This window comes from Anabas testudineus, chromosome 21 (genome assembly GCF_900324465.2).
Source record: "Anabas testudineus chromosome 21, fAnaTes1.2, whole genome shotgun sequence".
NCBI classification, from domain to species: Eukaryota; Metazoa; Chordata; class Actinopteri; order Anabantiformes; family Anabantidae; genus Anabas; species Anabas testudineus.
This window is the reverse complement of record NC_046629.1, coordinates 22,191,027-22,205,332: the sequence shown is the minus strand read 5'-3', so window position 1 is coordinate 22,205,332 and position 14,306 is coordinate 22,191,027. Positions and strand designations below refer to the sequence as shown.

The 14,306-nt window shown below is 38.2% G+C and overlaps 1 protein-coding gene across 2 annotated transcripts in view; it reads left to right on the top strand.

Moving 5' to 3' along the window:
• Positions 1-1,053: 1,053 nt before the first annotated feature.
• Positions 1,054-14,306, top strand: part of gulp1a (GULP PTB domain containing engulfment adaptor 1a) — a 67,145-nt gene continuing 53,892 nt past the window's right edge. Inside the window, exon 1 of one of the 2 annotated variants that reach the window (XM_033326849.1) lies at positions 1,054-1,243. The gene's annotated coding sequence lies outside the window, so the exon portion shown is untranslated. The remainder of the gene's footprint in view (positions 1,244-14,306) is intronic. The other variant, XM_026375933.2, reaches the window with a different exon arrangement.

Genomic DNA, 14,306 nt, shown 5'->3' with positions numbered 1-14,306 from the left:
TATTAACAGATAAAATGCATAATTAGTTCTTAATTACAGATTTTAAAAAATGATGAATTTCAGTGCTCTTTTTTACTATAATTATTCTCAAGCCATTTGGCACTTTATAATTACAGCACTTCTGTCATGTTGTGAAGGGCCTTAGCTCAACACTGTTCACTAACAGCCTGACTTCATGAAAACATGCTTCACCTCTTCAATTTGATGTTAGATCTAGGAAATAAACAAAAGTTTAGAAACATTTTAATAGTTTAGAAACGTCTAAAATACAATTTAAAAAAGCATATTAAAAAGTAATTCATAGAAAATGATTTAACTACTTTGTTATGCATTTATTTCTTAAGTAGCCTACAGTAATAATTATTATTTATTATATTATAAATGAAATATTAAATTGTTTTATTGTTTACTGTTAGAGGCTAGCAATAGCAGCTAACATTCTTTATTTTTATTAAGCCTATAATAGTTATTATCTAACACCTAGCTAATATTGCAGAAAACCTGTACATTTCATAAACTTTCAAAAATGCAGTTTAAAGTAGTAAAACTAATGAATATGACATTATTTATTTAACTAACTGCTCGTCTAATCTATATTTAGCATTTTAGCTGAGCAGTTGGTTGTTTTTCAATACATTGTTAGCCAACAGTGCAGAAAACCTAATAGCACAACTAGCTTGCTTGAGCTACTGTGTTAGCCTTGTTATTGCACACCTCCAGGCCATTTTCTATTTTATTCATTTTCATATTGCGTTTGCTGCAATTACCGCCTATTTGTGTCAAACTTAGTCCTGACTCGCACTAAAGTAACCATTTTTTATCCTATGGCTACTTTGTTTAGCATTTGAACAGCGACTAATGTGTGAATGCGCATTTTACACGTTAGTTCACGCGGCCTCGCAGCAGAACAGAGGGCTGTGTCTTCTTTCATTTGTTTTTATGTTTTCTACATTTGTAGATGTGAATGTCGAGCGTCGCGGTGCGGGGCTTTCCTCCATCATGTGCTGCCTTTCCGGGGGCGTCTCTCCCTCCTCTTCCATGTATTATTGAAGTTGCGAGCGAAGAGCTGCTGCTGCTGCTGGTTGACGTCAGCCAACTTCTCCAGCAGCTGGAGAGGGGAGGCGAGGAGCCCGGGGAATGACACTGCTGGATGTGGAGCTCGGACTGTGGAGCGCCGAGCACCGTGGACTTTGTTGTTGTTTTTGAAATCTGCGGGACTGGTCGGACTTCTCCCAGCTCCACAGTGAGTACAGTCGGTGTCCTCTCTCCTGTCTTTCTACGATTCATTGACTGCTTCTCGGAGTTTGCCGCGGACTTTTCTCGGCTCCTGGCAGCGAGGTTTTGTTTGTCGCTGCACACCGTCGCTTGTGCGATGTGCCGTCTGCCATTAAAGCTCGAAGTTGACTTTGTCCTCACAGACAACTTAAAGAGTGATTTCCTGTCTTATTCCTTTTGGCTTCGCGCTACGTTCGTGTTTCGGGATTAAATTCACTCTTGACCCAACTAACGGGAAACTTTGTTGCGCAAGTCGGTGCAAGGTGGACTCGGCTAACACGTCGAGTTCGCCTCTTCTTCGTGCCCGCAAATCTTGAACCTCTTACTAGTCGACACTTTAAAGTCAAGACGCAGCGTCAACTCTTATTGTTGGCCGTATTACTAACATTTTTAATTATTGGCTGTTGTTGGTTAACATATATTTAAAAAATAAGAGCCGGAGCTGTCATTTGCATTTGCACCGACGTTCGCTGTAGTTAGCATCTGTCGTTAACGGTGGAGGTGCATGTTGGTGTACAGTCAGGAATATCCAGCCTACCTCGAACAGTGTCTGTATCTAAATATAAACGAAGCATCAAACAAATAAACATCACAACGACTCCGGCTGAGGAGCTGTACTTCCAACACTCCTGTGTTCAGTTCTGAAATGCCTTCTGTTGGCACTATTTTAGCCTGCTCTGTGTGTGTGTGTGTGTGTGTGTGTGTGTGTGTTTATGGTCCCTTCCTCCTATGGAGGCAGCATGCTTGTGTGGTTGAGTGCATGTAGGCTAAGATGTGGGATGTTGAGAGCATCGCTTTTGTTATTTCCATCCAGCCAGGAGTGGCATATTGAGATTAGTGACACTCAACCTTCAAAATGAACAAGGATCCGTTGAATGACATGTATCTCTCATCTTCACTCGTCAGGTATTGTGCCTGTGTAACTGTTTTCAGTCCACAACATGATAATAGCTTTGTAAATTGTCTGTCAGTGCGCACAATGGGGGTATTAATAACTTAAAATATAGGTACACCCAGTACTTTGAGGAGGGATAAGCATCGCACTGTGTACTTCTGGTTTTTGTCTCATTTTATGGCTGAGGAGTCTGAAGTTGTGTAATAATGGTTTGGAGACTTACTGAAGTCAGCAGTAATAATTGTTTTGCAGATGTAGATTTTTAATCTCTAGTATTCCTCTGAACAGGGTGATGATATAACATCTACTGAAGAACCTGTGGATTTTATTTTCATCCACTGGTGGCAGTAATTGAATACCATTTCTCCGAGTGGCTCATATTGTATGCTGTGAAAATCAGCATGAATTAGCCTCAAGGCTTCTACAAATTGCAGTCGATGAGAGCAGTTTTCAGGCTCATAGTAGCCTGCCATTGCATAGACAACATGACAACAGAGATCTGATTTTAAGGAGAGTTAAATCAAGAGCATATCAGTAAATGACACATTTAGATTCAGATTATACAGTCTTTGCAGCCAATGTGTTAGCAGTTGGTATTTTATTCAATTCAATGAGCTGTTTGTTTGTTTTTGTTTTGCTTTGTTTTTGTTCACCAGAAAGTATTACAGTGTGGTTAAAATATATCAGCAGTGTGATATCTGTGACTTTTGTAAACAAGTCTGCCATCACTTGTGTCCAGATATCATTGATTCAAGTGCATCGAAAATATAAAAGGTTCTTTAAAAACAGAATATTTGGGAGCTGGTGTTGCAATGCTGCCAATGCAAAGGTTTAAAGAGTAGTAGAGACCTCCCGCAAAGTGCATCGAGAATATGACACAAACAATACAGATTTAACAACACATATTTCTATGACAAAACATACCTGTGAAGTACAGACAGAGGCAAAAAGGTCATTTTTCTGGTCTGTCTCTGGCCTCGCAAACCTTTTGCTGTTCTCTGAGTTTCTTCTCTCTTTATTTATAGGCTCCTGTGAATCACTGTCTTAGGTTGGAATATGATCAGGAGGAATTTTAGCCCATTCTTCCTGACAGAACTGTTTTAGCTCTGTCATATTCTTTGGACGTCTCATGTGTGTAGCTCACTTTAAGTCGTTTCATAGGATCTCTATTGGATTTAGGTCTGGGCTCTGACTTTGACCTTGTCATTGTCCTGTAGCATCACACAACTTCTACAGAGTTTCAGCTGATGTACATACATTCTATACATTATCTTGAAGAATTTTTTGATACACTTGGGAACTCATCCTCCCCCCAATCACTGCTATCTGACTTTACGATTGGGATGATGTTTTATAATGATATTCAGTGCCCTTTTTACGCCAGATGTAGTGCTGAGTGTTCTTTCTAAATAGTCTAATTTTAGAACCATAAAAACCTCACAGTGGTAGTGGAAATAGTATGTGAACCCATGGAATTAATATCTGGTTGCTTGTTGTAGCTGTTGATCAGACCTGCACATAATGTGGGCTCATGAACATGAATCTTTGATCAATCGGGTGTTTGTTGTGCTCTTGGGGTCATTTTGACTGTCTTCCCATGTCTTGGTAGAGGAGCCACAGTCCAAGTGCGTCCATTTATAGATTGTTTGTCTAACTGTAGACTGGTGAATTTCTAAAGCCTTTGAAATCACTTTGTAACCCTTTGCAGCTTAATGTAAATCAACAATTCTTGATCGTAGATCCTCTAAAAGCTTCTTTTGGTGAGGTATGGCTCACATAAGCGTATTCTTCTTATCTGGAGCAAACTAAAATGCTTGAGTTGTTTTTGTCAGTCAAAGTAGCTCTAGCCCACACCTCCAAACTAATTTTCTTAACAAGACTCCAGGTATGCTAGCACCTGACTCCAGATAGCATTTTTGAGGTCATTATTCCAAGAGGCATACTTTTGATGACGTACTTTTTCCACTAGCACTATGAGGATTTAATGGTTGTTGTCAGTAAAGTCATGAAAGATCAGGATTTTTTTGTATTATTATTTTAGGCACATTGTATTAGTTAATACTATTGACCTAAATGAAAATCAGATAATGTTTTGTGACAAATAAATGCAGAAAACCCACAAAATAATAAAGGGTTTACATACTTGTTCTTGTCACTGTATTTACAGCTACATTTTCTGCAGATAAAAATGAATTATGTTATGTTTATCCTCTTGTTTTTATGTTTTGTTTTTTTCTGTGGACTGAATGTACTGTACGCTTTAGGTGAAACACACAGTGTAATGCTTGCATAGCGCAGGCTTTACACGTGTATGGGGTTTATCCTCAGTGGACATCAGAGCTGGAGCTGCAAAGAGGAAGAGAGTAAGTTGTGATTCAGGCAGTGAGGGTATGACATTTGTGTGTTCAGATTTGACCAATTTATGACCCTGAGAACAGAGGGTGGTTTTTATTTCTATTTTAGAGCTGATGACATGCAACAGGACAACATTTAGCAATGGAAACCATGTAGACACCATGACAGACACTGGGATTTGCAGCAGGATTTCCAAGAGGAAATTGGTTGTTACAAGTGGTGAGCCCAATCAGTCACCTGCTGAGTAGTATCAGGTGTACCTGATGTGTGTTGTATGACAGTTTAAACTGTGTGACATACTGTCTCTGCTGTCTCACCTGGTTTTAATATTTGCTGCTTAATAAGCCTGATACATTGAGCAGACCTGTTAATTCAATGAGATGAAGATGGATGCATTTGATCAGGCTGTAGTGATCTTTTCTCTGCACGTCAGGTAGCTGTTTGGGAAAATCAGTTTATTGCCACTTTAATGTTGACAGCACTCATGTTTACCACTCACTTCCTGCCTCTAGAAGGTTCGTCAGATACTTCATCTATCAGTGTGAGCTAACTCTGACTGATAACATCATTACTATCAGCCCTTGCTCCTCATTTCTCACTGCCACCAAAACTCTATTACAACAAGTTCATTTTTTTCACCTAGGGCGATTTGTTGTCAGATAGCTGGAAAACTGAAGTGACTTCAACTTCATATGCAGTCGGAAACATCAAACGGCTTTTCAATATCTGTGACTATTCCCGCTGTTTCCTGTGGAATCAAAATTCAGCCCAAAGATTACAGTGCATCCCCTTAGGGTTCAGTTTTTTTTTTTATCCTCATCACACCAGTGACTTGCCTAAGTTAAAATAATTGATATTTTTGTCTTGCTGGGCTAAAGTGTTGACACTCACAAATGTCACATCCTTTGGTCTCATCATCTCTGTGATTTAACTAATCCCTCCAAGCACTTATTACACATCTCAATTAATCATGGGCTTTTGAAAATGAGACAGCTGAGGGAGCTTTATGTCTGAGCATGCTACTGCCTATTCCATGTCCGTGTCCTGTTTCTTTTGTCATTTTCTCTCGGATGAGACTGGTATTGTTCTGTATAACACAGGCTGCTTTCCAGTGTTAATAGATCTTCTTTGTTGTTAATGTGAAGTGTCATTCTGGAAGTATGTTAAGACCTATAAAGAGAGGGGGAAAATTATATATCTGAAGTCCCAGGCAGTTAAAAAGGTGACATTTTATATTCAGTGCTTTGATGTTGCAGCTGAAAATAACACTTTTGTGCTACTTTCTGCAGCATAAAACCTTTTAACAAGAGCCACGTAGTTAACCAAAGAAGCAGTGTAAAAAGTGTGGATGGTTGCAAAACTGTATGACACATTAATGGACAGTTGTGTCCTATCTATTAGTACTAGTACATTGATCAGCTACACACACAGTGCATAGTACACAGTCACAGTTACAATTTAGCCACTCTCCACCACAACATTAAATCCTCCAGGTGGCTGAGCAATGTATTTCAGTTAAACATGCAACACATACATTTTTGGCCAAAGAATTTGTCTGAAGTTTAAATGATAAAAAAAAAAAAGGGTAAGTAAAGTGCTGGCACAACAAATCTTTAAGAATACTTTTTTAAAATAACTGCCAATGAATATAGTCATCGATTAGATGGATGCTACCTATGCTGCCTACCCTAAGGATCACAAACAAATTTAAACATTTGAAAATGCTGAGGATGTAGGATAGTGTGCTACAGCCAGTGCTTGCACATCCATATAGGCAAACTAGGCATTTGCCTAGAGCACCCCTCTGGCAGGGGTGGGAAAATGTGGGCCACATGTCCTCTGGTCCCCTGAAGAGATTATGCGATTATTGTCGAGCCCTCATGAATCATGACTGAGGATATGGAAATAAGGGTACCTCAGCATGTCTAAACTGAAATGATCTTGGTGAGGTGTAAAAAGAGAGCCTCATTGTTGAAAGATAACAATATAGTTTGTTTGGCCTTTGTGTGTTCATAGCATGGTATGTTGGAAATAGTAGGGGGACAAAATAATGATTTGCCTAGAGCAGCAGAAGTGTATGCACTGGTACTGACTTTAGTAGACAAAAGTTTGGGGAGCACTTACACTAACAGAAGATTAAGTCCCTAATATGCATGTTTGAGCAGGTCTATAGTAATACAGGATAGATGCACTAACTACAGATCACTTTATTTCATTATATCAAAAAAATGCTAACAGTAGACTAGCACTTGTTAGCCTGTTAGCCTGTCACCTGTGCAGTCCCTGCAGCCAGCACACTTTGAAGACTCTGCTGCAGTCTGGTTAACTTTTAGTGCCTGTAAGTGTTAATCTTTGTTTTGCATTTTTATTTTATTACTTTTATTATCTATCACACGTAACACAGTATACATAGCCTACAAGATGACATTATTATTATTTATTGTAAAACACATGTGAAGCATAAACATTTAGTAAAACTCTGAAAAATTTAAGGTCACAATATTTTGGTCACAATAATTGTGATATTACATTTTCTTACCAATGTATTTTGTTTCTAGTTATGTTATAGATTAAATAGATTCATGCAAAATTAAGAAATGAATAAGCTATGCGCTAAATAATGAAGCTAATTTCATACTTTGTACTGCAAAGTGACACAGAGAAACCTGATTTAACACTATTCATCTGTCTACAAATACAGACTCCTAGTTGCTGTCAGCACTAGCTGTCAGCCAGCTACATTCTATATATTTCCTCCATCCTATATATATTTATTAAATGTGATAGAAATGCAGCAGTTTAAAAAAATGACTTATTATTATTATTAGTTTTTGTTTTCATTGCTCTTGTCAGTTTTCATTCCCATCCTTATCTGGTACATTATCCGTCTGTACGTTGTTTAATTTTAACTGTGCCCCTATATTTCTTTCTTTCTGCTGAGAATCCTGGGTTTGACTTACTGTTACTGTGTTCAGTGTTACAATACATGCACTGTACAGTATTTAGAAAATGTGTTAGTAGCTGTTTCGATTGAATGAAACATTCCATTGAAAACGCTTCCAAATTATAAGCATGTGCTGCATCTATTTATTTATTGAGTGGTAAACTGAGTATCATATTGCTTCTGCAGTACTGAAAAAACTGTAAACCATCAAATGGTCTACCTAGATCCAGACTAGTGTTGGTTAACCTAATAAGCAATATGCAGAGAATGCTGTGCATATAGTAGAATAGAATGTCTAATGACAGAAAGTGGTAATACATAAACGATACCTAAAATGTAAAACAAAATTAAAAGAGACTGTTCCGTGAATAGTCCCATTTCTGAGCAAACAATTTACAGCAGTTGGATCTGTTCCCTTAAAAGCCAAATGAGTCAAGGGTAAATAAATCTGCCAAATAAGTGAATGAAACAAGGTGCTGGTCCTAATGAAAAGTTTCAGTGTGATAAATGAGCCATCTTATTGCTTACTCCTTGGATGCCACATTACAGACCAGAATGGAATTGACTTTTTTGGAAATCATGCCCTGCAGTTCTTGGTCTTGGAAGTGTCTATGCAGGATTTGCGTTAGTTTCTTAGTCTGGGCAGTCAGACCACTTGTTGTGCAGTACTCCCCACAAGGTTATGATATGCTTGTTTTATCATGCTGAAGTTTAAAAGAAAACACACATTGATTTCTTCAGTGTCTGTTTGTACAATATAAAGCTTTAGTCTTATTGTCAAGGATTTTGGAGGTCAACTGCAAATATGGTCAGAGGTGAAATAAACTGGGTAGTGCTGACATTGAGGTAGGCTGCAAAAATTATGCCATAGAAAATCAATCGCTTAATCAGTCAGCCATTAATCATGTGTGCAAGGCTCCTCATATATTTGATGAACAATGTTGTGTGTGTGTGTATGTGTGTGTGTGTGTGTGCGCGTGTGTGTGTGTGTGAGAGAGAGAGAGAGAGAGAGAGAGAGAGAGAGAAAGAGACTAGGACTTTAACAAAGCTGTTAACTACACAGTCTTCTTTGCAATTACAGTTCTTGAAATCAAACTCATGGACTTATACACAGTTCCAGTTACTTTCAATAGATGACTATAATTTCAAGTAATATATGGATATACATAAAAGTACAAAGCCGCTTCACTTATTCAATGTTTAAACGTGGCTTTTACATTAGCTTGGCTTGTTGCCAAACCCCCTGGAATTTTACTGTAATTCCCAGTGATGTAGTAGAGCTTTAAATGACTTATGCACAGTCACACAATAAATATAGATTATTTTTGTTGTTCTCTGCAAGTGGAGAAAAACAGACAAATAAAATTATGCTGATGCCTCACAAGAATAACCACAAATACCATCTAAAGCCTTCACCAGTTCAGCCTTTGCTTCAGTCATGTCAACACACATAAACACCTGGATTTAGAAGATGCACATTAAAGCAATTACATAAGAAATAAACATAACTAAGGTCTGAAGACAGTTGTATTGTCAGCACAATAGATTTTTATGTATAATTCAATTTGTACCAAATGTGCTAAAATTGACAAGTCAAAAATCCAAGTAATACATTTATTATTGACAAATGAAGACGGAAATTACAACAGGATAAATAAAAATTAAGATTAATCCTACTGGTCAACAAGTTGGTCACAATATATGGCCAAAGATTATTTTAATCATTGTTCTGCTTTTTATTTCCTTGATTGTTCAACTTATAAAATGTCAATTTTAACAATAACAAAAAATGTTGAAAAAGTGTTTAAAAACAAGAGTTGTCAGAGCCTAAGGTGACATTTTTAGATTGTATAGTTTTTACTACAATGGTCCAAAACCCAAAGATATTAAGCTTAAATAAAACATGGATACCTTAAAAGTAATTAGCAGCAATTTCTAATTTAGAGGTACAGGATGAATCAGTGTGTGTGTTATCTCTAAGCATAGCCCTTTACACGTGAATTGTTGACTGCAAATACAAAAGGTACTTTTGTATTCATAACCATCTGTTGCACATTGACATTTGGAGCAAATGTCTTTGACTGTCTCTGGGATAGGTCAGATTGATCTTGTGAGTAAATCGCAACTGAGACAAGGGAAGCCAATGACAAAGGGAAATGAGCAGGCGAGCTGATGAGAAGAAAACCCCCATTAGCCTCATTACATTACTGCTTTCAAACTGTGACTTTAGACTCCTTCTGATTTGAGGCAAATCATAGCCACTGATTTGATTTAATGTGGTCTATCTTTGGCACTTTGTTCAGCTCTGCACGCTGTGTGCTCTTTGTGGCCTTCTCTGTTGAACATTATTGCATTTTTTTCTGAATCCAGTGGTATTGCCATGTTAAAACGACTTGAAATTACTTGATTATAGTTACGTTGTCACAGCTGTTACTTTATTTATTCTTTTAGGGAATTGTTTTATACTATTTTTAATTATGGTTGACTGTGAAAATCTATAATACATGCATGTGTTTGTATTATTGAAGGTTGATCATGGGTAAATTTATACATTGTGATGAAAATCTTCCTGCAATATAATTTCTTGTTGTACCACTGCAAGAGATATACTAATGGGATGAGAAATATTTGGCTTTCAAAATTTGATAGAGATGGTAACTATAAATAGACACAGCAGACATGTGGACTGAATGCTAAATGAGTTTGCAGTTTTGATGTTTCGCATCGTTGCTCACACCTTTGTCTTTTTAACGACCGCATGCTTCTAGACAAATTCACAGCAGATGACCTTTAATTAGCTGTGGAAATCAAAGCTGTTAAACTCTCCCTCATCTGCCTGTTGGTGGTCAAAAATATTTCAAAAGGCCACATCCACAAGGTGATGCATGTTGTTTGCTTACAGGTAATTTCATATTCCTACAACACAGGACATGATTAAGACCCCATGGCAGTTTATTTGACTTGTGGATCACACATGCTGTAGTAGTAGAATATGCTATCCACCCTGACTTCACTCTTTCAATTTGTTCAGGCTTTCAGTTAAAACACACTGGCTAACAGATGCCAAGCAAGTCATTAATACCAATTAAAATTGAATGGCTGCTCAGCTAAGAGACGTCCACTGAGAAGTTAAGCTATGATAAGCTCAATATCCATATAGAGTGAAGCAAAGTAATCTCACAGACTCACTACTCCATCAAATGTCAATCACTGGAACATTAATATTGTAAACAAGGACAATATACCAGCCCCCTGTCTACTCCTGTCCTACTGAAATAAATTGTTATAGGTAGGTGCATGTCTTTAACTCATATTAGTATTAGAGTATTAGGTCACATATTGTACTGTCACAGTTTGTCTTTGTGATCCACTGAAAGGGGCTGGGATCTATTGTGAAAACATAACTGTACATAACTCCACCACAATAACTCTTGTTGAGAATAGTAGGAAGTAAGCTTGGTCTTTTATTTAGGTTCTAAAGTTTATAATTAGATTTAAATTGGTGGAAGAGTCATAACTCATCTGGCATAAATCCAGGAATCAGAATGGGCATTTCAGACTGCTAGTCCCTTGACTGCCAAGGATCTTGAAGGTTCAAAGGAGGAGCAGCAGTCTATTGAAGAAATGAGGGGGTCCCTTATCTTGAGTCTGTTATCTTGGCATTTGCAGGTTAATGTGAGTCAAAGGTTTTGCTTTGGTGTCTGATCTGTTCTTCATCCCTGCATCCCTGGAGGGTTAAAGGGGAAGTGCTGGTTGTAAAACAAGAGAGGACCCTCCCCCATATATTTTGTTTGGTGAATTCCTCTAAAGTCATTGAGCACTGGAACAAATGTGATGAGGAGCAGATATATGTACACACAAGCACTACAGAACACTGAGACGGTGAAGAAGTGGAAGACTATAAGGACAGAACAGGGAAATCAGTAACCTAATATACTGTATCTAATGGGGCTACATTTATTTTATTGCACTTAAATCCTGTTCGGATCCAGTTTGGACTGTTTTTAATCCCTGTGCAACCTGACAGAAAAAAAAAATATTTGAATTAGTTTTTTCAGTAATTCACTTTAGACTTTGTTAGCATTTCTTTTCTTTACTGACTTTTTAGGCTGTGATACATCTGGCCAACAAATCTATGTTTCCTTACTTTCCTAGCTCTTCTGCAGGACATAGTGTTACAGTGGGGCTTTGGTTGTCTTGAGTTTGTACCCGTACGTTCTGTGTCATTGAGGACTTGGTCCAGAGAGAGGAAGCTTTTTTGTGATTCTTGAAAAAAGGTAATGGAGCCTTACTTTGTAGATGATTAACATCATTATTAGTAAAACAGATTTAATCAGATTTGTGACAGCTTATGTAGTTGGTCCTTTTATGAGGTTGGTGTTTTCTCCCACTTGGTTGGGGAATGCTGATGCAAAGCTCTTTTGCCCACTTTGCATTCTCTGCAGACCTCTGTGACCTTTCTCCTGTCTCACTGTCTCCTCAGTTCTCTGAGCTGTGCTTTTGTCTGTGGCTTGCAGGTGGTGCTCGCCATTGCTTGTTCTCCTTGTTCCTTAAGGTAGTGAGGTTTGAATTTACCTCATTGACTGGGTTGTCTTGTCACCAGTTCATTTTATCTGGAAGACCATCATGACTTACTGGGAGACCCTGTCATCTGCTGTTGTAGGATTTTTGCTCTAGGCTCAGATGTCTTTGAATGTTTCTGCAGTGAGTCTGCTTCTAGGCTTTGAGAGCTAAGCAAACAGCTGCTAAGTTGTCATGGTGTGGGACAAGGCATAATATTTTAGATGGGGACTCATTATTGTGTTTAAGTTCTTGAGGAATAGGACGTTGAAGTTTAAGTCTTCTTCCAGGTGCAGTTCTTTACTGGAATCAAAGTATGCATGGTGGACAAAAAAACAAAAGGGCCGTGTTCTTTCTTTTCTGCATTGTTTGATGCTTAGTGCAACTGGGCCTTGTTCCTGTTTTAATGGTCCACAGTCTCTTATTAGCAATTGGCATAGCAGTTGGTAGTTGGCTCTGGCATGATTTGGCTGACTGTCAAGGATACTGCATACCTCAGGGCCTGAAGTTATTCTAATGAGAGGAAATTTGTCCTTTGCTGTGGCTTGGTCTGCACTCTTCACGTCAACATTGGAGAAGTACAGGTGTCATGGCCACCACAGTGAGCTTGCCGCAATAAAGCAGAGGATTGCTGCTAACTCCTTAAATTGTGGACCTGCACAGGACCCGATAAAGCTAGGACAGCCTTCACTTGCTCTGAGTGGACATGTATTTAATTAGGGATCTAGTGAAAAAGCTTAAACTTGATGACTGTTTAGTTTTCAGAAGTGTAACAAAAGAATTGTTGTGCTTTGAGGTTGTCTTACATTGCGGTTGTTCTGTTCTCATCTTCATCTAACCAACAGCAGTTTCATTGTTCTTTTGTTTGCTTATGCTGTGGAACTGAAATAGTTTTGTGCTTCTTGTGAACACATCCTGCTGCTTTTGACATAAAAGAAGAGCTTGGTCAATGCATTTGCTTTTACCAGACAGTCTTTGCTTATCACAGATGTTATCAGCATGAAATATATATATAGTGGGCATTTAAGGAACAACAATGAATTGCACAAATGTGAAAACATATGTATTTAGAAACAACAGCTCTGACAAGTTGACATTTGAACTGAAAAAGAAATCCTCATTACTAAATATCTTAGCATAGCAAGTTAATTATGGGAACCTTTGACAGTTAAAATGTATCAGTTTGAATTAAAAGAAATGAATGGCCTTATACAAAGAAAAAGAAACCATAATAAATAAAATAGGGTTGATAATGCACTTAGCACAGTTATAACAGCAGTACATGCATTTTAAGAAACAATTCTTTTCCTGTTAAAACAAGCAAAACAAGCAGAACAGTGGGTCCTTGAGGACCAGGATTTGCAGGATCTGCTCTACACTCTTCATGTTGTGTGCAAGGAAGATTAATTTGACCACATTGGAAAAACATTGGTAAAAAACAAACTTCTCTCATCTTGTGAACAATGTTGCAGCCTCTGAAAAAATGCACTCCAATGGGGCTGAAGTTGCCTGAACACAAAGGCTGTATTTGGCTGCAAATGCTTGCCAAGGTTTAGGGTAACAGTCACAGTTTTGGTTCCTCAAGTGGGCCGGAGTGGACTTTTGACATGTCCTACGTTGTGTTCCATTTGGACTCTGGATGGTTGTGCCACCATTGTTAACCAGTTTCAGATATAATTTCCCCCCCACAGCAAATGAAGATGCAACAACAGTGAAGTGTTTAGATGTGGAATTCCAGGCGACAAGCATGTAATTCACTTGTGCTCACAATATACTGTGATGCTTCTTTATGGCGGAGCACTTGGGCACATGGCCTGCATATCCTACCCATATAGAAATTACATGTACTGCCTGTCTCTTGTTTGTTTGTACTTCACTGAACAAGCATAACAGCTGACAAACAGCATTTATAGCTGATGGCTGTGAGCAAATCAGACAGAGAGACAGACGAACACTGCTGCCAATGTGTTCCAATTTGACTGAAGCTTTATAATGGACGTATTCTTGATCCAACACCTCCAAAGACATCACTGGTGCACGCCTGTCCAAGGCATCCCCAGTTAATTTAAGAAGCCATTCCAATATTGGTCAAAACAGGCTGCTTTATATGGCTCTTTTATTTCTTGATGACTACCATTAATTTTAAAGAGCAGGCCTCAGTGCTTTGCAGCTGCCATTTTTTTTTATCCGCTTGAGACAACATGCCTGCATTATCATTATCCACCTCCTGGTAATGAATTGGCAGGAGTTGTTTGTGTGTGTGTTTTATTGGTATTG